The sequence below is a fragment of the Stegodyphus dumicola genome, chromosome 6 (assembly GCF_044657685.1).
Source record: "Stegodyphus dumicola isolate Sdum_Otavi_A_Nest chromosome 6, ASM4465768v1".
Taxonomy (NCBI): Eukaryota; Metazoa; Arthropoda; class Arachnida; order Araneae; family Eresidae; genus Stegodyphus; species Stegodyphus dumicola.
In genome coordinates, this window is record NC_140773.1 from 7,619,631 (window position 1) to 7,646,222 (window position 26,592).

At 33.7% G+C, this 26,592-nt stretch overlaps 1 protein-coding gene across 2 annotated transcripts in view; it reads left to right on the top strand.

Annotated features, from left to right (window-relative positions):
* The first annotated feature begins 9,423 nt into the window (after window positions 1-9,423).
* LOC146996665 (uncharacterized) overlaps window positions 9,424-26,592 on the top strand; it is a 60,547-nt gene continuing 43,378 nt past the window's right edge. Inside the window, exon 1 of one of the 2 annotated variants that reach the window (XM_085817882.1) lies at window positions 9,424-9,554. The gene's annotated coding sequence lies outside the window, so the exon portion shown is untranslated. The remainder of the gene's footprint in view (window positions 9,555-26,592) is intronic. The other variant, XM_085817883.1, reaches the window with a different exon arrangement.

Genomic DNA, 26,592 nt, shown 5'->3' on the forward strand with positions numbered 1-26,592 from the left:
CACTTAGTAGAAGAGCACAAGTGTTGGAATTAGCACATAGTTCCATTTTCGGTGCACATCTTGGGATAAGAAAAACAAAGGAGCGAATACGATATTCATTTTATTGGCCTGGATTAGCCCAAGATGTTGAAACCTTTTGTAAAACGTGCAAAGATTGTCAGTTGAAAAGTCCAGAAAAGCGATCTGACAAGATTCCCATCACACCGGTCAGAAGGCCAGGATTACCTTTCGAAACAGTTAACATCGACATTATTGGACCTATTGAACCTTCCTCTGCTAGGAAACATAAATATGTGTTATGTCTGGTAGATCAACATTCCCGATGGCCAGAAGCCATTCCACTGAGAAGCTTGACAGCAAAAGCCACTTGCGACGCGCTTTTGGAGATTTTCATGAGAACAGGAATCCCTAATATAATAGCTAGTGACAACGGAAGTAACTTCGTTTCAAAATTAACTAAAGAATTCCAGAAAAGACTAGGTTCTCACCCTAGGTTCTCTACACCTGCTTACAGTGCTTCAAATGGATTAGTAGAAAGATGGAACAAGTCCTTCAAGCAAATGTTACATAATGTCATCAGGACTGATCCTTCGAATTGGGATAAGCACATCCCATACCTGCTCTTTGCATACAGAGAAGTACCAAACTGCACCACGGGTGTCTCACCATTTCAGCTGATGTATGGAAGACAACCAAGAGGTCCTTTAGCAGTACTGAAGTCTTCATGGTCAGGAGAAATACCTATACCACCTAATCTAAGTGAATCGGCAGTGGATTACTTACAACTTTTAAAAATAAGGTTAGAACAAGCAGCCGAACAAGCCAATTTAATTGCAAATGATAAACAACAAAAATATGCTGAGTACTTTAATCGGAGATCAATACCAAAAAATTTCAAAATCGGAGAACAAGTTAAAGAACAAGTTAAAGTTAAAATTCCAAGCTAGTGTCAATGCAGTTGGAGTGATATTTGAAAATGAAGAAGAATTTGGAGAAATTATAACTTTACCAGGAAAAGATCTCTCGACCCCCCTGAAAGATTTTAAAATAGATGCAAATCTGAATTTAGAAAATTTGAATCCGCAGCAGAGAAGAAAATTGATAGCTCTTATCAACAAACACCGAGCACTATTCACCGGAAAGCTGAAAATAGCTAAAGTTGAAGCTCATAAAATTAGATTAATACCCAATATGGAGAGGAAGAAACCTTACATTTATAGGATTCCTGAAGCATTGAAAACCAAGGTCGATGAAGAAGTAGAAGAATTATTGAAATCGGGACTAATAGAAGAAAGTAATGCAGAAATAGCTCATCCAGTAGTTTGTGTAAGCAAAAAAAATGGAGATATCAGATTGTGCTTAGATTATCGAGCTTTGAATGCAGTGACGAAGCCAGATGAATTTCCTATGCAAAATGCCATTGATTTAATGTACAGTATAGGAAGAGCCAACGTCATAACAACTTTAGATTTGCTGAAAGGATATTGGGCAATTCCCATGGAGGAACAAAGTAAAGAGTACACATCGTTCAAAACTCATCGAGGTCAATATCAGTTTAAAGTGCTACCCTTTGGATTAAGGAACGCAGCAGCAACTTTTCAGAGAGTAATGAATAACGCGCTGAAAGAATTTCAACAATTTTCAAAAGCCTATATTGATGACATAGCTATATTTTCCACGGATTTCGACACTCATCTCCGACATCTGGATAAAGTTTTTACCAAACTAGAGTCACTTGGATTTACTATCAATTCGAAGAAATGTTCGTTTGCAAAACCTCAAATTAAATATTTAGGACACATCATTGGATCAGGAAAACATCAACCAGATCCCGAGAAAATAGAGGCAATCAAGAAGCTGGAAACGCCGAAAACGAAAAGAGATCTTAAAAGTCTGTTAGGACTATGTAATTATTATCGCGATTATATCCCAGGGTATGCAGAGATCGCCTACCCACTCACAGAACTCACGAAAAATAAACAACCGGAAATACTCGAATGGAAAGAAATTCATGAATCAACATTTCAACAACTGAAGGAACGATTAGCGATGTCAACGGAGCTGATCACCCCAACACTGCAGGATCCGTTTGTCATTCATTCTGATGCATCCCAAATCGGAATAGGTGCATGTTTGTCACAGCAAAGGGGAGAGAAGCAATTTCCCATCTGCTACGCGAGCAAGAAATTATCGAAACCTCAACAGAGCTGGCCGACTATAGAGCGTGAAGCTTATGCTATAGTATGGGCATTGAAGAAGTTTGAACCTTGGATATTCGGTTCATCGGTGAAAATTGTGACTGATCATAATCCTCTAGCCTTTATAGTGAGAAATGCTCCGCAATCGTCCAAATTACAACGATGGGCCATAGCTTTGCAGAAATATAATCTCGAAATAGAACATTGCCCTGGAAAAAAACTGTCAAACGCGGATGCATTATCCAGACTTCCCACTTGTGAACTTTGAACATTAATTTACTGTTTATCTTCACGAACAGTTTGTATAGTTAATAATTAGATAGTTTCTTTGCTTTTCATAATCATTTTACAATTCTGTGCAAATAAGATGTTTATGTAATTTGAAATAGATAGAGAAATTATTGGATAACAAATATTCGAGGTAAGTGGTAAATTTAGATATTTGTCTCCCAAGGATTTAAATCATGCTGCAGCATCATTAATTAAAAGGAATGTTAAGAATATAATTTTATATATATATAAGAAACTTAATAATTTTACTGTCATCATTGGAATAATACTAGGGTATATTTTAACATGTTTATAAAAGAAAATATCAACTTGGTTTCTTTGAATTAAGAATTGATAAATTGTTACAATAATAATAAGGTTCGGAACAAGTGAAGTTAAAAATGATTTATCTATGTTTATATATAAAAATGTGTTATCTATGTTTATGTAGTAAATTGAGGTATGTCTATAGTAATTGAGATTTGAAAATTAGGAGAGAATGTATAAAAGTATATGTAGTTTTCTTTTCTTTTTCACGTTGATCGCAAACAGTTGCTAGATTTTAGTTTCCAGATTGCTGATTGATTTGTAAATAATATCAACAACAATCTTACGACGGGGGTGTGATATCTGGCGACTGTTTGGCGATCAACAGAGCATGCTTGGCGCAGGTAGCTCTTCTTCGAGAAGGGTTAATGTATTTATTAGGAGTTGCATGTTAGCCTCGGAAGAGGAAGGTAGTAGATTGTACTATGCGGTAGGAGCAACGTACTGCTCTGAGTAACTATTATATTATGCTTTGAATTATATATTTAATAAATGTTTGTTTCGTCTTGCTAAATGGTGCCTTATTAAACCATGAAGTCATCACACATATAGCTGCAAAAAAAGCTACTGAAAAATTAATTGGCTCAGAAATTGAAATGTTGATAATAGATATATATTTTTACTTGGAGAAAAGTTCGAAACGGAAGCATAGCTTCAAAGTTGCTCGACAAATTTTGGGACAGAATGCAAAATCTCATAAAATTTTGAAATATTGCAGTACGAGATGGTTGTCTCTTTTAGAATCTATAACAAGGATTTTGGAACAGTGGGATGCTGTGATAAAGTTTTTTGGAGATAAACCAGATAACAGTGAGAATGAAGGAAAGAGATTGCAAAACATTAAAAAAATTTTACAGTCACCGACCACCAAATTGTACTTGTTATTTTTGAAAAATACTTTGCCTTTGTTTATAACAGTAAATATTAATTTGCAACAACAAGCTCCTTATATACATAAATTGAGAAGAGAACTTTTTGAACTTTTAATGAATTTATTTGTTAGATTCGTAAAACCATCAGTAATTTCTAAAGAAAATGAAGATGTTACTCTAACGTCTATTCCATTTCAGAAGTATAGTAAACAAAAAGAAAATGAAAATTTAGTGATTGGTGCGGAAACAAGACTATATTTAAAAAATGCCAAGTTGAATGAAAGTGAAGTGAAATCATTTTTCAATTCTGTGCGAGCTTTTTTTGTAACTGCATGTTCATATATAATTGATAAATTTCCACTGAGTGATCCATTTCTAAAACATGCTGAAGTTGCTGACATCAACTTGAGAACTGAAGTCTCATTTTCATCTGTTCTTTACTTGATGAATACTTTTCCATCCATTATTGATGAAAAATGTCTTAATCAAGTAGAAATTGAATTTTCCATGTATCAAGTAGATGATTTGAAAGAAATTGTAGATTTGCGTATTGATATAGCATGGGGAGAAATTGCCAAATTAAAAAATATGAATGGGTGTATTAAATACAGAGTATTGCCTTCTGTAATGCTTGCTGTCTTAATAATACCTCATTCAAATGCAGCTTGCGAAAGAATTTTTTCTATTGTTAAAAAAAATCAGACGGAATTTCGACCAAATTTAGGTCTTAAAACTCTTGAAGCAGTTTTGATTGAAAAAATAAATATGCAGGCAAATGAAGAACTGTGTTATAAAAAAACATTCTCAAAATCAGAACTTAAGCTTGCTAAGCATGCTACATATAAATCTTTGCATTCATAAATTATGCGTATTTTGTTTAATACTTATATGTATCATTCTTGGTTATTTAAATTTTATTTCCCTGTAGAAATCATATCCAGAATAAAGATATGATTTATAGCTTCTGATTTTTTCTATGATTAGTAGTGATTTGAAGTATTTTTTATTAGTGAATGCTTGAGGAGTTAAAAGAAAATTTCTAATTAAATGTGCATATAATTTACAAGGTATATTTTTAATTATTCAGTTTTATATGTATATGGATTTTAAATGTAATAAAATTGATTACAATTAATTATTAATTTAAAATTAATGAATGGTTGATTACAACATACGCTACGCGCACATTTTCAAAGTTGTAAAAATGTCGTTCGCGCGTTGACTACTGACAAGGTTTGCTGAAGGTTGGAGTCTATGGATATTCTCATATATATTGTGAAATTATTTTTGATTCAATGCAGCATTAAAAACAGAGGATCAAAAACTTCAATTTCGCCATATTATGCTCTTTTATATGAAGGAAACAAAATGCTAATTAAACAGCTCGTAAAACTTTAAGCACATTATGGGTAAAATGCTGTTTAAAGTTACTTAACATAGCTTAAAGACGGTTTCAGAGAAATTAAAATGAGCAAATTTCAGCTCAAGTATGATGTTCGTTCTGGATAGCCTTCATTTTCAAGTGATGACTTTACAGGGTGTGCCATATTGAATGGAAGAAACAAACAAACAAAAAAATCATAGTACAGTAGAGTTCCGAAAACTCGACATAATGTCCCGCATATATATAAATACGCATACGCATGGATAATAATTATATGTATTGTATGTAATATTTGCTTTGTTTGGCGTACAGATATCTCTAATAAGTTGCAAAAAAGTTGTCAAGTTATATGGAAAGTTCAGGCATCGGGAGTCGAGTTTGCGGGACTCTACTGTACAAATTCTGTGATTGATTTAATAAGCCGAAACATATTAATTCTGAAACTACAATTATACAAGTTTTATCTGGTAACAGCGAAAAATTTTCCGGAATAGCGCCATCCATGCAGGAGAGGCGTACTGTGTCTCTAATTTCAGAAAACGCAACAGTAAGAATATCTACTCTAACCCTCATACTGGAGTGCCTTTAGAAAACACACTTAAATATCTCCATTTATTGAGACAACAGTGACGTCTCTCATATTACTCAAACTACAAACTATGAACTACTTCATACTGTCCAATGTGTGACAGATACCTTAGTACTACGTACTCAAGACTGTGTACCATGAAAGGAATTCATAAACTGTATGCTGAACTATGAGCTGCACTATGAATGAACTTATAAACTGTGAACTGAGTAACAAAATAATCAAACAAACAAAGTACCACATACCATAAACTACTCCCCCCGACATCAAAGCTCCAAACCGAAACACAAAAGAAAATATCTATATACATCTGTAAATAACTTATTGTAATTATCCATTGTAATTATTGTATATATCCACCACCGATCAAAATTAATCCAGGAGATTACAGAAAGAACTTCAGCATCACAAAATCAACACTTCTTTGTCACTTGGCTGAAGGCACATGAAGGGACAAAAGGCAACGAGAAGGCTGACATCCTAGCCAAAGAAGCAGCTAGGGGTCAAAATGCACAGAATTTATCAGTACCATGGCCTGGCTCACACCTTAAAAAAATCATAACCAACAAATCTAAAGCTGAATGGCAGAACTGGTGGGACAACGCCGAGCAAGGAAGAAGGACTTATCAGTTGTTCCCAAAAGTAGGCACAGCTTCCAGTTTAATAACTAGAGAAATAACGTGGTTCTTATCAGGGTATGGCCCTTTTCCCACGTACTTCTATGCAAGGAAACTAGCAACTTCAGATCAATGTGCATGTGGAGAAAGAGGCACTCCCGACCATTATATAATTTAAATGCCCCTTTACAGCTGAACATCATCTAAAAGTCCCGAATTCAGAGAGTGAAGTGACTCCCTTTATTAGATACGCTACCAAGAACATCCATCTCCGAAAAAGAATCATAATTATAATGAACTTCCTGTCCACAAGAGGCACTGAGCTATGCAACACAACCTAGAATAATATAACAAAGCTATTACTTAAAACATAGTATGCAAGCAGACCTGGAGCTGCCCTCCATAGCATGTACGTGCGAAAGGCACCAACTGTAAAAACACTAATGTATATTTAAGGGAAAAAGAAAGACACTGCCCGCGGTCTGGTAAAATACAAAGCATTGCAAGCAACGCCTGGCACGATCCCCTGTAAATCCTGCGGAGTGTATTTTATCTGGATATATAGTGTGGTTGGACAATACCCACATTGCCAATGGTTAAACAATGGGTGTCCACCACATTTCTCCATATCCATATCCATATTTATCCATCCAACTGCAAAGTACCCGTGTAAAGTACATATTAGACAATATTGTCTGCGATGCAAATTATGCACCATTAATATATAATTATGTATTATGAATGCTACAATGTAAACAAATGCCCGAGCATGGCATTGGCGTGCCCGGTCAGGATGCACTTCCATAGATGGTTAGTGCAGTGGGGCGATACCAGTTTTGCTCATGGCGATGTTTGGGTGCCCCCTGCACTTCTTTTTGGCTGTCTATGTTTTGGAATAAGGCCGAAAAATCATGGTTTATCGTTGTTAAAGACATTTTCGCACGAAATATGGCAATTTCATTATTTTATTCAACCCAATAAAAGTATTTACATATAGCACTCCTGGTGCTTACAATTCTACGCCAGTTCTTTTGGCGGCAACTCAAAATAGAAATGTAAAATTAAAATTAAGCCGGAGTCAAATAAACAACCGGAGCTGCACAGAGATATTTAACACGTAGTTGTCTCGAGATAGATTAACCGTCAATTAATATGCACGGCCGTAAAATAGCAAGATTAACTATTAGAGAAATAACGTGGTCGAAAGTCAGAATACGTTCTGTCTGCAGCAACTCGGACACCACCTTAAAGAGCAACTTTTTACCCTACTTCTCATATCATGCGAAATTGAAATCTCACTCTGGCAAGAAAGATTGGGTTGAGAACAAGAGCAATAGAAAAGGTTGCTTCAAAATAAGATTAATTGGTAAATAAATTAAAGAAATCCTTACAAACGTTTTTACAAAGTCCCACAAAAGGAACTCGTCGTGCGAGTTTTGAACTCAGTTTGTCTCCTGTAACGATGTGGCGTGTGTTACGGAAAAGTCTGCAATTTCGGTCATAAACCTTCCGATAAACCGTTTGCGTAAAGCTTCATGTGAGAATAGGCGAGATAGTAAGCTGGAGGTAGGTGGTTTTGCGAACAGACTTATGTTTATGAATGAAGCCACTTTTCACGTTTCTGGCAAAGCTAATCGTCATAATTTAAGCATTTCGTAAAATACGAATAATTTCGTGGAAAAATAATTTACGAATTTCGTGGAAAAATCGATTAATGGGTGTATTTGCCAAGAGATTACTGTAGGAATTGGTAAGATAGTATGCTGGAGGTATGTGGTTTCACGAACAGACTTATGTTTACGGATGAAGCCACTTTTCACGTTTCTGGCCAGTTAATCGTCATAATTTACGAATTTCGTAAAATACGAATAATATCGTGGAAAAATAATTTACGAATTTCGTGGAAAAATCGATCAATGGCTGGACTGGCCAAGAGGTTACTGTGAAAATTGGCAATATAGTAAGCTGGAGGTATGATCTTTCGCGAACAGACTTATATTTACGGATGAAGCCACTTTTCGCGTTTCTGGCAAAGTTCATCATAATTTACGATTTTAGGACACGGAAAATCCACCTGGTTTAATGGAAGATGAGTGTTTGCTGGGTCACATCCATTGTTTGTTGGCCACCGAGATCCCCAGATTTAACTCTTGTGACTTTTTCCTATGGGTTTTGTTAAAGATAAAGGTTCTTGCCTCCATTTCTCCAGGACTTAGAGCAACTGAAGCGACGGATAACTGAAGTGCTGGAAACATTAACAAAGGATGTTCTATCACGAGTGTGGCAGGAACTGAAATACCCCATAGATATTTCAGGTGTCATCGAAGAGGCACTCGAAAAATATCTAAAGAAACTTGGTTAACTATAGTTTCATTTTAAATCTGATTTTTCAAAATAAAATAATTACAGTGTTCCCAGGTGCTTTATTTTTGTCCCATCCAATATGAAACAGTTTGTATTATTCAAGAACTAGCAGTTAGATTGAACATTATGAAAAGCACTCATTTAAGGAACTTTCGGTATGTAAATAGCTATAATTTTTAGTGTCATATTTTGATAAAGCAAAAGATGCTTTGTTACAACTTGCGGTTCTGTGTTAGAGGAAAGGGATGCGCTAGGGATCAGAATGTTTTACAGCAATGCTGTGAAGGATGATCGCATGATCACTGTGCTGAGATTACCTTTTTCAATTCAAGTACCAGTCTACTCAGTATATTCTACATGATTACGATTACAGTAATGTTCAGTGTATTACAGTAGTAGTCCTGAAATAACCATCTGGATTTTTTTATCGTAAATGTCATCAGATAAATAGGTGGTTTCAGTTTAAGCATATATTTCATGCAGTATGTCATAAGTATATTTAAGAAGAATATTTATAACAGCAAATTCATGAAAAATATTCATAGGTGAATGATAAAATGTTTCCTCAGCTCGAGTAATAGATGACTTTCATCCTTGAATTATTAATTTCTGTTACACATAAAATCGTGTTAACGCGAAGGAGCACTCATCGAAATGAAATCAGTTTAAGTCAGAAACCATTATTTCCTACAAATGAATTTGTGTTTGTAATCCAACGAGTGTTTAAACTTTGCCATTGGTCAGGGATAACATCGATCCAATGACGTCACACCGACAACAATTCAGTGGCCACATAAAACGATTCTCCGTATTTTGTTCACTTATCTCACCACGTGCGTCCTTTCGATGGTTGATTAGTCGATCGTGGCAATTTCGCTTTATTGTTTTCTGATGAAAGATGGTCTCTTCGGCTAAGGACTGATAAAATATTGGGTAAGCGTGGTTTTTCTCTCCAGTTTAATTTAAAATTTATTTGGAAACGTAATCAAAGATCTTTAATCTCTTTTATTCGTGAATTTATTATTCGCGAATTCGACATTTATGTTAATCAGTCAGAAAATTTTGATGAAATAGCTTCGAATATTTCCCGCTATTTCAAATGCCATTCTTTGTAATTTCAAAAGTAATCTTGCATAATGATTTATGGATTTGAATGGTGAACCTTTAATTAAAAAAAGGGGAAGAAATTACTATTGTATTTACTTAAATTCGAACTTTTTCCATTCAAGAAAATATTTCGACTACTGAAAGCAGAGTATAGACTTCAAAGCTGGGGTATGAAAACATTCCTAGGTTAGAGCACGTACCTAGAAATGATATGTGTTTTAAATTTTCTCTTTATCTGTTTTTTTTTCCTTCCTTTTTATGTCATTTGGTTAGAATATTTTCGGGACCAAAGAAAGCAGGAGAGGGAGAAAAATTTAGATTCACTCTAACACCTAAAATCAGAGATTGTCATTAAAATGTTAAAATTTTTTTTAATGTAAAAACAGTTTAAAATATTGCAGAAATAAAAAAAGAATATGCCAATTATATAGCATATTGCGTTAAAAATATCTTTATATATGACTACAAAGCTTCAGATGTTTATAGAAATTATTTAAATAAAATGCAAATCAAATGCATTTAAATTTGTATCAGTTAGACATATTATAAAAGAACAAATTCTGATGTGTACACCGCATGACTTCCTTGTACGGAATATTAAATTATACGCTTTTTTTTTTATTTCATTTCATTTAAACTGATTGGATTGAATTAAATCTACTTCGCCGACAGCGCATAAACCACAATAGAATAAATGCATTCTTTAAAATTCACTCTATTTGTTTACCCTAGCGACACTCTGTCGCTAGATTCACTTAACAATATTATATTTCGTTCATATTATAACTCATAATGCACAAAATTTATATCATTTAAAGAATAGAATTATCTAATCGTTGCCACATGTTCTATTCAAATACTATAATAAAGCTAGAACGATGTATAAAAGAAATTAAGCAAACAAGACAAAAAAGAAACCGTTTTTCACAGACGATTGAGTATTTCTCATTCAATTAATTCAGTTCTCACTTCGCGAGAAGGCAAAAATACATAAAAACTCAAAATATCTATATAAAAAATTACGAAGTAAATTTTAAATACTTATTTCCTCGAAAAAAATTTCAGAAAGGATTAAGCATGATTTAATTGGCAATAATAAATGAAGGCGTTATCTTTGTTGTTGCGAAGCTAAGTTTCTCTAGATTGGCAACAAATCCACTAGTCTGCTGTTTCAAATGTAAACAGTCAATGGCCGCCATAAAAAAAAGGCTTAGCGTGTCACTTAAACAAATTTAAAATTGTTGATAATTCTAAACATATTCCATATAGATTTACTAAAGGCATAAAAACTTAACCGGAAGATAAAAACAATATAATTCAATCATTTTTAAAGCATAAAATGTACAATTTACAAACATATAAGAGTAAAGAAACTGAGATCACTGAGCCGGGTAACAGAGAGGATATATATATAAATATATTTATATACGTTTCGTGCGGCCGATTGCAACCAAAATGTGAGGTGCACATCTACATGTTTTAGCAGTCCTATATACAAAATTTCAACGTTCTGAGGCTACTCGTTTTTGAGTTATGCGAGATACGTATGCACATACGTTCGTACAGACGCCATGAAAAATTCTCTTCAGAATTCATTTTAAAGCAGTTTTATAATTTTTTTTTTTTTTTTTTTTTTTTTTTTTTTTTTTTGAGAAAACGAGTCTTTTATTGTGTCCTTACGTACAGATATCACGCAAAAACATCGTTAAATTTCATTCGAGAGCGGTCAAAATGGATATTTTCGTTGAAATATGCTGCCTGAACCTTTTCGCGATTACAATACTTCCTTTTTACTTCGTACAAGGAAGTAAAAAGTAAAGATTTAAATTATTAAGAAGTGCTTTTATTGCTTTCAGATCTCTCAGTCTGTTAATCAGTAACGATGATTAAATTTGATAAATTAACTCTGACCCGAAGGACAATATTCTGAGAAACGGCTATGCGCTTAATCGCCGGGAAGGTGAATTAAAGGTCATTTGTTTCCCACAGTAGTGACTATTGACAAAGTGCATGAATAACTTACTATTTCTAGATTGTTTTCGTTCTTCGTCGTCATCTTCCAAGACATAATCGCGTCCATATATTTTATTTTGTCAAGAAGTGAATTTAACTGTAAAATGAAAGTTATACATCTCCTTCGAAGATTAAACCACTGCTACTAATCTTTGATAAATAAGAACTTTCGTTCGCCTTATAAATTAAAACATATTTAAAAAAAAAATTACAAAATGTGCCTTTCCAAAATAATGTGCACTTGACAGTCGTTTAACAGAGATGAGACATTCGAATTTTTAAATGCTGGAAATACTGAAAGAGATTCGAGATTATAAAGCTCAAAACTTTTCTTAGACATTTCAAATCTTTCAACTCCTCAACTAAAAATTACTGAACCTGATCTACGCACTCTTACTTATTTAAAGTGAATTTAATGTTCCATATTTAGTATTTACGTACTAATATGGAATATTTATCTCTGTTTACCTTAAATTATATTTATTAGTATTTGTCTGTGCTTGAAACAAGCTTACAAACTCTCTATTTACTTTTTTTTTTTTTTTTTTTTTTTTTTAAAGAGTTTCGAAAAAATATAAATGATTTAAGCGGTTACTAAAATATTTTTAGATGTTGAGAAAGGGACCTTAAGATTCCAGAGTTTTTTGTTTTGTCTATATAATGGACAAACGGTGTTGCAATTAAATATTACAATAAAATTACATGAAATTACAAATAAAAAAGGAAGTATTGTAATCAAGAAAAATTCCGGCAATCATATTTCAACAAAAATATCTCTTTTTGCCGCTATGGAATGAAATTTAACGATGTTTTGTGTGACATCTGTACGTAAGGACAGAATAAAGGACTCTTTTTCCCAAAACGGGCTGAAGAAAGGATTTAAAATGGATTCAGAAGAGATTTGTTTTCACGACATCTGTACGTATGTATGTATTTCGCATAACTCAAACAAAAGTAGCCACAGAACTTGAAACTTGATATTGAACAGTTGAAACTTTGTATATAAGACTGCTATAACATGTAGTTGTGCATCTCTCTTTATGGCTGCACCAAAGGTATTTAAAGAGATGTATATATACCCAATCAGTTTACTTGGCCCTGTGAGCTCAGTTATTTTAATTCTTATATATTGGTAAATTTAGCATTTTTTGCTTCCAAAATGATTGAATTATGTTGTTCTTATCTTCTGGTTATGTTTATTATGCCTATAGTTAATCTGCATGCAATAGTTGTAGAATTATCAACAATATAAAAGTTGTTTAAACGATATAAAAAATTAACAATTAAATATTATAACAAAAATTAACAATTTAATATAAAAAATTAAAAATTAATGATTAGAAATCGCCATAATTTGAGTTGGAATGATGGTATTTTACCTTATACCACTCTTCTATTTTATAGTACTTATCATCAGTTTATTCTGATATATTTGTGAAAGGTTTGGAAAAGAAACATTTTTTAGAAAATCTCTTATGTCGAGACATTATAAGTTTAGAAAGCCCTAAAATAGAAAATTTAGAAAAGGAAATATTCATTAATATGTTCGTATCATTCTCGTGGATTTAACTGCTGTGCCTTAACCAAAGCCGCCGGTTTTGCAACCTTTATAAAAGAAAGTATACAGGAAGAAGAACTCATTTGCGTTCAGAATGTTTCATCAGAAGGATATAGATTATCTAAAGCTCTTAGGAAAAAGTCGATCAAAAGCATCTGTTTTAAAAAAGTGTCCCAACTATTTCATCAAATCCGTTTGTGAATGTGTGTTAAATCTTCTAAAAGGAAACAGACCCATCTATAGACGCACTAAAAATCGAATCGCTCCTTTTAAAAGAAAACAATATAAAAGTTGTTAATTTAAGCCAAATTTTTTGTACTATAGCAGCCATATTTGTTTACATCTAAAACTTAGAAGAATATTGAGTTCAGTTTCTGCGTCTTCAGTGTTTTCTTTTCTCTCTCTCACTCTCTCTCTCTCTCTCTTTTTTTTTTTTTTTTTTTTTTTTTGGCCGAGTGGTACCAAAAGTAAACTTTCAGTTTTGTGCACCAAAAAAATCTGTCTTGTTGCCCGTTGAGAAGTGAGAACTGATTGAATTGAATGATAAATCTATCTCTAATTAAATAATAAAATTCGAGTAAATACATTTAAATAAAATGCAGCAAAAATGCATATAATTTAATATACCATAGAGAAAGAAATAATGTCGTGTCTGCATGAGAGTTTTCAATTTTTGTGATGTTTCATATCTTATTTGCTGACTGATATTTTTAAAGGTAAAAATCTCAAATTAGACCATGATTTGAGCAAATTCTTTTTCCTACCTTTTCTTAATGTTCATAGTGCATGACTTCATAAAAGTGATTCTAAGAAGGCGTTTTGAATATAGTGGATTTGAATGTTTTGAGATTAAAAATTTATTGAATGGTCTCTTCTAAATTTTGGACCATAAGAAATGCCCCTCAGTAAACAAATATGGCTGCCATTAGGAAAGAGTGACGCAGGTAAATCAAGTATACTGCGTGCATAATTTACGAATCTAGATAAAGAATTCATTTATGGGATCTCTTGTCCAAATAAAATAAAATGCAAATAAAAGAGGAACACTAGTTTATTTGCATTCTCAGTTTCTTTTATAACTGAAATAGTAAGATTTTATATTAAGATGAACGGGTGAATATTGTCCCGTGAAAAATAAAGAAGTTAATTTCTTTAATTTTTCGTAACATGCCGGTATTTTCTGAATTTTTACTAGCGCAAGTAAGCGGAGGATTTTTAATTCATTCTTAAATATTCTCTAATTACGAGTTATATAAGTGTTACTAATTAAAAAATGGGGATGGGAGATATACCAAAAAGTCAAGCATTCCTCGTTATGGTCAAATCTTGAAAAGTCCGGATACCCCTGACGTTTAGAGATGTTGGTTTTACTGCAATATTATGTATTATGCAGTGAAACATGTTTTACAGGCTAATACTCCGTTTTTTTCCTATGTAAAAGGATCTGATGTGGACACAATATGACTTCCTTGTACGGTCTATTAAATTTTTCGCTTTGCACAATTTTTTGCTGCACTTCATTTAAACTTATTTCCTGAAACAATTATAATGTAATCAACCGATCCTTCAAGGCGAATTGAAAATGACATCGAAAATTGCAAATTTTAAAATTAAATATCCCGGTTAATTTTTGTCAAACGTCTTATAATATTATTTTTTCATAACAAGCACAAACCTTTCCCAAATATAAGTATAGGAACCGGGAAATCGCAATAAAAATTAGATTTCGTTATTCGATCCAAATTATTATTATTTTTGTAGAATCTGACGTTGCAAAAACATGAATATTTATCGAAAAATTATCCAGTCTTATACAGAATATTCGTTTAAAATACACTCATGTCCATAAATTAAGGATAATTCGGAGTCACACGGAAATCGAACTCTAAAATAAATATATCACCTGTAAAATCATTACACACATCTTCAAGAATCATATGCAAATTTCAGGAAGTAACCAGATAACACCGATAGTACGTCACAATGACGAGAGTGTAAGAGAGTGATATATAAGGAATACAGGCAAAAAAGTAAAATTGTTCGCAGGCGCTTTATAAGCATTTCAGTGCAATAACCGAATAGTTATGACACAAAGGACACATTTTTACGTGGTAGAACTATCGGCTGTCTGGAATGTGGGGTACCCAACTGGAAGTATCAGACGAACTTGGAATTGCCCAGAGTGTCATCTCCAGGCTTTGGCAACGATTCCAAGATGATGGTAATGTGAGTAGACGTTACAGCACAGGTCACCCCAGAGTTACAACGTCGAATGAGGGCCGGTATTTGGCAGTTACTGCCAAAAGAAACAGGCAGAGCAGAGCCTCACACCTGTCTCGTCAGCTCTCTTCAGCCAGTGGTAAGACAATTTCAAGGCAGACCGTGTACAGACACTTAGGGCAGATTGGTAGGCCTGTCAGATGCGTTCCACTTACTGCAACTCACTGTCGCCTGCGGTTATCCTGGAGTAGAGAGCATGCATTGTGGACACCGCAACAGTGGGCTTGTGTGATGTTTTCCGACGAGTCCAGGTTTAGCTTGCAGTCTGATTCTCGCCGGACTTTCATATGGAGAGCTCCAGGTACCCGTTAACACCAAGAAAACATCATTGAACGACACCATTACGGTGGTGCAGGAGTGCTCGTTTGGGGTGGAATTATTCTGGGTTCCAGAACTGACCTGCATGTTCAAATTGGAACCATGAGAAGCCAAATCTATCGGGACGTCATTCTGGAACAACATGCACGTTTGTTTCGCGGGGCCATGGGCGCACAATTTGTGTTTATGGATGACAACGTCCGTCCTCACCGTGCAAACATCGTAAGCGAATCCCTTCAATCGGAGGATATCATCCGTAGGGACTGGCCAGCATTCTCACCGGACTTGAATCCAGTACAGCACGTGTGGGACGTGCTTGGCCGAGGAGTTGCTGCCCGTCAACCTCCTCCTACATGTCTACCGGAACTTCGGAGAGCATTTCGTTTTGAGTGGTGTAATATTCCCCAAGATCAGATCGATAATTTTATACTCAGTATGCCTAGGCGTTGTACGGACTGTATTGCATCGTCTGGGAGACATACAATGTATTAACAATTATACCAACCATGTAACATTGGTTTTTTGTAAATAGGTTTTTTTTGTAATTTGTTCCAGGGAGAAAAAATCGCTAATTTTTTTAATAATATCAAACATATAGCACCTTTTTTTGCTCTTTACCTTTTGTTTAATAAATAAGCTTTACAAATAAGTCAAATTTGTTTTGCTTCTAACTCTTTCTTTGCCTGATTTTGCGTTATCCTTAATTTATGGACATGAGTTTAGTTATCCATCGCTGTTCATAAATATATAATATAATTTTACTACATAATAAGCTTAAATTTAAATCAGGGGATTCCTGCCATTTGCATAAGACAGCACCGATTAGCTATTTAGCTCTGCCTCAATTTCTTAAAATTATTTCTGCTTATATTTTTTCTGTATCTTCATTACTTGAAATAATATCCATTTAACTAATGAAACTTTCCGTTTATAAAATAGCTTCTTTCAGTTAAACGGAATGATAGAAAGAACATCACAAACTGAAAAACAAAATGGTAAAGTTAGATAAAACTCATTCATTTGAGTTTAGAGTAATTGAATGCTCATCATGCAGTTGGGTTCCGTCTTTCTAATGAATAATTTATAAGATATCGGATTTATTCATTAGTTTTATTCTTAAACTAAAGAACCGAAAACGAAGTATCGATCTTATGTTTAATATTTCATAGATCATTATCATAAATTTGAGTAACATCTCGTTTTTAGTGACCAGATTAAATCTGGAATTTTTGTTGGCATTAAGCGAAAACAATTCATTGGTTGGCTCAAAATTTAAAAAGTCAAACATATTCTTTTATATAAAATTGAAGACTATTTTTATCTTATAATGAAAACGCTTACATTAGTTAAGATATGAGGCATTTTCTCCCTTCTTTCGGCTTGCCTTTGTGGGATAGCGGTTACACACACGGCGCGTATTCAAGATGTCCAAGTTTGAGTCCCAGCGAGAGCACTCTAGCTTCAAAATAACCTTATGTTTCTATAGTGGAGTCCGAACTAAAAGGTGGTGGTGCATGATGATTCTTCACCATCAGGATCTGGCGAGTAGGTCCAGTAAGCATATTTCACAAGTGCACATCAGCGTAGCCACCGAGGGAAGAGTTTCGAAAATGGACCAATGAGCTTCTATTGCTCTTGTGACGCTAAACCTTCGTGCATGTGAGCGTTTACGTTTTAATTTGCGTTTGCTTCGTAGTTATAAATGTATAGTGTAATAGTAGAAAATCCCGTCGTGCTTTCATTTTATGATTTTAATTAATCGCTGACATTTCACTTTCGCGATTTTTATCACGCATTAATATTTAGATTGATCTTCACAGCATATTATTGCTCTTTACATCTAGAAAAAGACCCAAGCTACAATTAGCCTGGAATATTATGCATTTACTAACAACTGTGGATTAAGAGAATTTAAGTGTATAGTTTATTTATTTATTTATTTATTTATTTATTTTTTATTTTTTTTATTAAACTGAGAAGGACTGGAAGAGTTACAATGAATCTAGTGTTTTCTTATCTCGGTGCCTGCATTCTTTTGATTTTGAAAGTGTAAGATGCAAAATACATATTGTGTGTAACACTATTATATCGATTGTTAGTATTAAATGTTATATCTGAATAAATGAATATATTCGTTGTGAATAAGATAAATTCATTCTGTTTGATGAGCATTGCTTGTGTAGACAGTACATTTAAGAGTGAGCAGTTCTTAAATGTGAAATTTAATATACTAAATATATACGAATACAAATTAGTAAAGTTTACTTTGAATAAAATTCTACATTGGCTATTATTATAGAACATCTTTTTCATATAGACTGCAATAAAAAGGGCTGACTTCTATTTATATAATATATAATTGGCGCAAATATTTTTCTTCTATGCATAGTTTTATGTAACGATAGCATTTAGGCTCAGATGTTTATCACATATTTATTTCTTCATGTTATTTACCACTTACTAAGTAATACTTCATATGGATATTTTTACGGGGTGTCCAACATTTATTTCAAATTCTTTCAACCAGGTAGTGAAAGCTTCACAACTGCTTATATTTGATCTAACTTCGCAATGAAAATTTTCAGAAGAAATCGACGATGTTTTCATTATTTTGTACAGAAAATTGTGTGGCAAAATGTTTACAACCATATTAAAGCACGCGAAAGGTCATGTGACATGACAGAAATATTACTGGATTCTCATTGGTCCATCCTAGAAGCCACTCCCTCGGTGGCTACACAGATGTGCACTTGGGAAATATGCGTCCCGTACATTGAGGTAGGAAGTAAGATGGAGTAGCCCTAAACAGGTTTCTCCCGTACCCTGCTCTGAAGCACCGGCGATCCCTACGTGGTGACCAAAACATTGGGTCATTTACCATTAATGGGTTTTGACGCGATCGGATGTAAATATTTTGTAATTACGTCACGTTTGTAATTACGGATGTAAATATTATATGTTTATAAATGAATAAATTCTCTTAATTTCAAATACATTTATAAATAATTTAATGAATATTTATGTACTTTGTTAAAGGCAGATCCATGCTTTTTGCAAGCACATGCATAAATACCCATACATATTTCATATTTTTCATTTCCGGCATGTGCAAATCTTTAATTTCTGTGCATTCACTATATTTTATTTTTAATTAACACAAATAAGTAAAACGTGTAAGCCCAAAGGGATTATTTTTCAGATATTTAAAATTAAAACGATGAGTTTAAAATGAGCAGCAGTAAAGCCTCTCCTCTAAAAAATTTTAAAAGGTACATGTTACAATAATATATGGATGTGAAAAAAATTTATTTTATTTAAAACATTTTGGCGTTTGGAACATAAAATAAAAGTAGCGAATACTCTATCAAGGATATCGAAAGACGTATACAATTTTAAAGGTACCGTAAGGTATTTTTCATTCTTTAAGCATAACATTTTTCTTAAAATTTATATTTTTGTAGTTCAACAGCTTAGAATTTTATAAAACAAATTCATAATCAAAATCGCTGTTGTTAGTTATCGAAAAATAACCAAGATGTGATTTTTGCGTAAATGTCACTAAACTATACAAATTGCTATTATCTATCACACTATGAATGTTTCTTTCATGCGAAAGTGTCCCTTTTTCAAATTGTATGGAACTGTCGTGTGTCGAAATACTATCAGAACACTGTCAAGCGAGCTTCTGAATGTAAACAAAGAACACCCCATCTGGTGACCGAAGCTTCGAAGCAGTGCTTCACTTCTAGTGCCGGTTGGCCACTCCTTCCTTTCTCATCTCCATGATCCTGTAATCTCCAATCGCCCCTTAAAAGGGGGATTATATAAGGTATTTTATCCCACCTTCTGGCATGCCTTCGGGGTGTAACGGTAGCATACTTGGCGCGTATTGGAGATATCCAGGTTCGAGTACCGGCGAAGGCACTGCTCATTTTTCTAGTCCCCAGCTTCAAAAAAATCCTAATGACTTCTACAAAATGTCAGTCGTAAAAAGATGAAAGTGCTACACAATTAAGAAAATACTGATGGATTTCAGAAAGAAAAGATAATGTGTACTGTAATTTGCGTGCAGCCAATACAAACGCCATATTTTCAAAATAAAGCATTCACTATTACTCTTTAAAAGCGAATTCTTCCCAAGCATAAAGTATCACTTCCTCTGATACAATCAATGGGAAACACCACATCTTTCATCTTGGAAGCCATCCAGAGGATTCATTAATGTTAGTGATGGCAAAAGCATATTTGGGGATGACCGAATCGACCTCGTTTCCCCCTGATCTAGTATTTTAGCTGGCAAACTTATCAGAGCGCGATAGTAATTTGTATCAAAACCCGGAAGCACAACAGCTTTAACTAAATGTTTCTAACCAGAAATCCCCCAGGCCTAAGCTGTTTCAATAACAAAAAGGATAAAAGAAAGGATGTTTTATGATCAATATATTATGAGCATAATATGGGTGAGTTCCAGAATAGTGATTTACTGCCTTTAATATTTGGAACACGACTGGGAAAATATGGTAAGTCTCGAATATCATTCATTTTTGGAAATTATGCACGGTTTCGTGGATAAATAGTCCAATAATAAGAATAATTTGACCGTTATTAAGTCTGTTGCATTTATGTTCAAGTTTTAGTACTCAAAGGTTATTTAATTTATATCTTCGCTGTTTGCCTCATTTCGCTCGAAGTTTACTCATTCCAAAATTTTTGTAGATTTGAGTGGAAAGCAGTTTAAGTTAGAAGGATTTGTGCTTCGAGAATTCCGGCCTTTCCATCGTTACTGCATTGCCGTAGAAAGTTTTGTTTCCTCTTGGCGATTCCAACTCTGGCCTCGAACTAAATATTATATCGTAAATGACAGATTCGGTTTTGGCAAGTTAGAAAGTTTGAATCTCTGCAGAGGAAGCTTATGTTTCGGTTAGATCCAGGTGACTAATAATTTGTGTTGTATAATTTTAATTTAGTCCAAAAGTGGTGAGGTAGAATAAATTTAAAGTTTTCTTATTATATGTCTGTTTGTTTAACACTTTCGCATCGAAATCGCCCCAAACGCCCGATCATTCAGACATCAACTGGACGCGCGAAACGCCTGAATAATTTTCTACCTAGTGCTTTTCCCCATCACGTTACTGCATTACTCATTGCTTTCAGGTATTGTTAAATGACATGTCAATCTTTCTTTTGAAGCTACTAAAAGTCTTCTGTTGCTCAACATTGTTGGTCCGAAAAATCACACTTTCAATTTTTCTGCTGCCAAAATTGTTCAAAAAACATCTCCCATTGGAGAACTAGATTTTCTAGAGGCATTTCACATTCAAAAAAATCTTTCTGTTCTAGTTAACGATCCTAATTTCAATCCATCTTTGCCTTCGGCCTTTAAAGAAATTATGCTTTAGTTATGGTTTCACCAACAGATGGCGCCACTTGCTTATTCTTGTCCAGGCTTTCTTATCTTATCTAATCATTATTTCCTAATTTGTTCATTTGCGGCTTTTCAGCTGAGGATGGTGGTTCGGTAAAACCATCGAAACTAGTCCTGTGACAATTTTGAAAATATAACGCTGATTTTTGTTGTTTGACTTCTGAATTACTAAAAGTAGTTCTATTATTTTAATGCACCTTCTCTTTCCTTTGTTTACTGTCAGTGTTTAGCTTTTGACGCCTGAAGTTGCAATCCCGTCCCAAGAGGGAACTTCACACAGGGCAAAAGCGTCCAAGAAAGAGGTTATCGCTTTACTTAAATAGGTTATTGTTAGCGCTGTAGTATTCAATTTGTCATGGGGAAAGGAAAAGCATTCCAGGAGAAATTCTTAGATACGGGCGTTTTCGGTGTTTGGGGAATAGAGATTTTGCCCTCTCTCGATGCGAAAGAGTTAAGAGTTTAGAAATTCTAGCGGTGAGAATTCACGCATAAAATCTATGTACCCTGCTCAGGTTATCTATAAGTGAGGTAGCTATGTTTATTTGAACCCAAGACAGGTGTTACAAGCTTAAAGCAATCTATAAATAGCATTATAAAGAACCATTGCATTCTCTCCTTAAGTGCTGTCATGCTGTAAATGGTTACCACGTTCAGATAGAGCCGGAGGATCCGTGGTTCGAGTTCCAGCGTGGGGCAGTTAGCTTTTCTAATGTTTTCTTATAGAGAAACTTCTAGAGTTACTACTGTTTTGCATTAACCAGTTATTTATAATTTCAGCCTTTACTACTGTTTTTCCTTTCCGTTTCTTCACTAGAAAGATAACTGTGTTAGGCAGTATTTAAGTTGAGGGTTCGGGATTGAGCTTTGTTTCTGTCTCTCGAGGTTGTACTACTTAGCTTTGTCAGCTGTGATATAATTGTAATTATTCGGCTTTGCATTATAGGTTACCCGCGTTACTAAGTTCAGTTTTAAATTTTGTTTGACAGTTACTTTAAGTCGAATCCCATAAATGGTGGCTGATCTTGTGACCACAAGAAGTGCGTTTATATTCTGAGTTCCATTAAATAAAAAGGTTTGCTTCAAACTTTTCGAAGACTCTGAGGTTCACTTCAAACACAGCAATAACCCGCTTAACGTCTGTTAGGAGTCTGATGCTAGTTTATGCTCCCAAAGAAAGTCAAACTCTTAATAGTGTTTACAACGGATTCGAACTAAAAGGAGCGGACGATAATAGCATTGCCTTGATTAAGTCAATTGGTTCTCGTTCCTCTTCTCACTCACATTCGATTAACCCAGTCATCCAATTCATTTCTTGAAATTAAACCTGAGTGTTCCTTTGCTTTCCTTGATATTCTAATCATTCGTAATGAATCTGATTTCAGAGCCACTGATTATAGGAAACCTTTTTCTGTTTCTTTCTCTCCGCAGGCTAACTCATGTCATCCCGATAAGCAAAAAAAAAAACTTTTTTTTTCACAGAATGTTTATTTCACTCTTAAAGTTTGTTCTTCAGAATCTTTATTTCCTAATTATTCGAAATGGATAGCCATTGACAAGACTTTTCCCGTGATCATTGAAAGAAGCACTTTAAGAAACTTTCACCTTGTCATCAAAGACATTTCGTTACTAATTCGGAAGTCAAACAACAAAAATCAGCGTTATAATTTCAAATTTTCACAGGAATAGTTTCGATGGTTTTACCGAACCATCATCTTCAGCTGCAAAACCGCAAATGAACAAGATAGGAAATAATGTTTAGATAAGATAAGAAAGCCTGGACAAGAATAAGCAAGTGGCGCCATCTGTTGGCGAAACCAGAACTAAAACATAATTTCTCTAAAAGCCGAAGGCAAATTTGGATTGGAATTAGGATCGTTAACTAGAACAGAAAGATTTTTATGAATGTGAAATGCCTCTAGAAAATGCAGTTCTCCAATGAAAGATGTTTTTTGAATAATTTTGGTAGCAGAAAAATTGAAGTGTGATTTTCGGACCAACAATGTTGGGCAACAGAGGACTTCTGTGTTTCCTTTTTTCTAACATATGCCTCATGTTCCTTGACGCGAAATTTTAAGGCTCTCTTAGTTTGGCCAATGTAAATTAAACCACACTTTCAAGGAATCCTATAAATACCCCAGGAATTCATATCCGGAATGAGGTCCTTGAGTATGGAACTCGGAATTCATATCCGGAATGGGGGTCCTTGAATATGGAATTCGTTGTTAGAAATAACATTAATAAACTTTTCATCATTCTATTTTTTGTAAAATTACACGGATACAACAGACGTTCAACCTTTCTGGTTATTTTCTCCCTTATCAATAAAGGTCATTGTTAGTTCTAAACGATTCCATCGCCTTCGGAAGATTTAATTTTCCGAGCTTTATAGCATATCTTGTCGACGTAGTTTGAAACATATTGATCAAACTAAAAAAGCTTCAAAATTTTGCTCCAAGAAATACAAATCTTATGTCCAGAAAAATGGAATTAACAAATCTTCAATAGCGAATCATAATTTGAAGCTTAATTTTGGTATTGGTTCTGAGATAATGACCCATAAGTTAATTAAAAAGTGCGAATGTTTCGTCTACATAGCGAATTCAGAGACGATAAGATATGTTTCTCAAATCATTTGACATCAAAATAACTTTGAACATAAGATTAAAAGGTTGTTATTTTGTCTAATTTTAATAAATATTTTCCTCTTTGCATAGACAACTTGATTCCATTTAAGTAGTTAAACACTGTACTTACTGGCTTTTTTTCTACTTCTCACGTAGTTTTCCCCTTAGTTTTTCAGCGTATGATTTAAAGTCTTCTGGTTTATGGTAATAATGTAAAATGTATGCACAAATAGGAAATTATTTTTGTGTAAGTGAAAGGAATGTTATTTAAAGTGACAAGTCCTTTCAAATACACAATAAAATGATATTAGGGTATCTTTATATGTGTTTATTTTTGTGTTATGTTTTCCATTTAAGCCGTCTCCTCAGAAAATGTATACAATACATATTTTTCGCCTCCGGTTTTTCAATGAATAGAATTAGTAAGAAAAGGAGGGGGCGGAATACACATATAAATACAATATATCTACTAGGTAAGCTGTTAGTTAAAGGTCCCATTTTATCTGAAGGATTTCTATTATTATAAAACTTGTATCTTTGAGTTTCGAAACTATATGCAGGTGTTATCATTTTAAATATCTCACATGAAATGACACATGAAGTATTTTCGAAGTACCGCTGCATGGGATATTAAACATCTCTACTTTGCTTCAAATGATACTCAAATTTATCTTAAATGATCTAATTTTCAAAGTTTTTTACTTTTCAGTATAACGTGTCCTAACCAGATTATATATTGTATTTTTAAAAATACTATACTATTAAAATTAATTTGCTTTAGAAATGTATCAAGCTCATTTTTCCAACAAATTTGCTCTGTTCTTACAAATTTACTGAAATGGTACTCAAACTCGTTACACAGTTTCGTTTTGGCTGAAAACTTAGTTAAAAGAATCGAAATTTTATTCCTTTTTTGTTTTGTCCACAAGTTCTCTGAAGAAGAGAAACTAATTATCAGCTTAGCTCATTTATAAAACGAATAAATTCATTATATGGGAACTTTAATTTACCTCTGTGGATAAATAAGTTTGTAAAAAAATTTTTGAGAGACATTATCAGGTTCAATGTTCCGTCTTACTTTCTTTGGGAACATGCAAGGACCTGACTCGGAACAGGGAGCTTACTAAAGCTATGTTCAATAACTGTGGGAAGTAGACAAGATACACAGGAAGGGTATACAAAACCCTTTATTTTTCACTCTTTACAATAATTTCCGTACTTCGGAAATACAGAGACCAACTACTTGTGGTCTGAACGTAAGAATATAAAAATATTTAACTAAACTCTAACTTACCTTTGGAATAATAAACAAGGAAGATTGGCCTTATATTAACAGGAAGCCGTATGTAGTACAGAGAACTGTTAACACTACAATACGTTTAAAAATTATCACGAGGATTAAACCTCTGGCCTTGAAGGCAACCAGCAACCGAGTAAAACTACTATGGCAAGCGGCCTGCTTCTAGTAACTCCTTCCTCTCTCTCGCTTGGCAAAAAGCCACAACTTAAGTACTTGGCGTTCGCCAGACAAATTTTGCATAAATAAGTTAACGCTTTTAATTCTGACCGGAAGTAGAAAATAAGAAGTGATAGTAAAGATTTAAAATAAAAATAAACGTTAGTAAAACTTAAGATCCTTACAACATTTAATAAAAACATCATGAAAATTCATCATGAAAATTTTAACAATTTTATTAACTGATTCTTTCCAGTGACTGCTTTTCAAACGATAATTTTATAGAAACAAGGATTTCAGCAAATGTATGCGTCTTCCAGTCTGTCGCATTTAGGTGAGCTATTTCCATAACGTAAATGTTTCCTCGGAAATCGAAAAAAACACTTTGAAGTGTTCATTGTTTGCATTTTTAGCAATCATTTGAAATAATCTGTGTTTGAAGGCAGCATTTCAATGAAAGATATTGAACAAATGCTTTGTGAAACGACAGCACTATTCATCGTTATTTTTTCATCAACACAATATAGTGGAACCTTTTCACATTTTCTAAATGACTTTCATTATGATATTGTGAGTACTTTTATTCTTGTCTGAATAAATGCATTCTGAAATGCTTTCTATAATTTTGTAAGGTTTTATTTATTTTTCTAATAGTTAGTAGGCTTCAGTTTATAAAGTATTTCTCCCACTTCCCTAGCGTGCCTTCGTGGTGTAACGGTAGCAAGCTCGGCCGGTATTCCAGAGGTCCGTGGTTCGATTCCCGGCGAAGGCGGTTTCATATTTTTAATTAATATTTTTAATTATTTTTAATTTAGCATCGATTTCTTCGCACTTACGCCACATACAGCTAAACACCAAAAACACAAAATTTTTAAAATCTGAATAGCAGCATATGTTTAGAACCTTCCGATGTAGTGTTAAGCGTTGGCATACATTTACATATTTTTTTCAGTTTTTCCCCAGTTCACTCTATCAATATTCAGGTTTCTTTGCAAGATCGTTAACGACTTTTTTTTTTGTCTTTTCATAATTTTATTTCATTTTTATGTATTTAGATACTTATTAAGTATCACGTTTATCTTATAATTATATATATAAAGATAGAAATTTAGAACTAATTTTTCAAAAATTGAAATTCATAATTAATAATTAATAAATTTCAAGAAATCCCTTATGTAGAATACAAATTC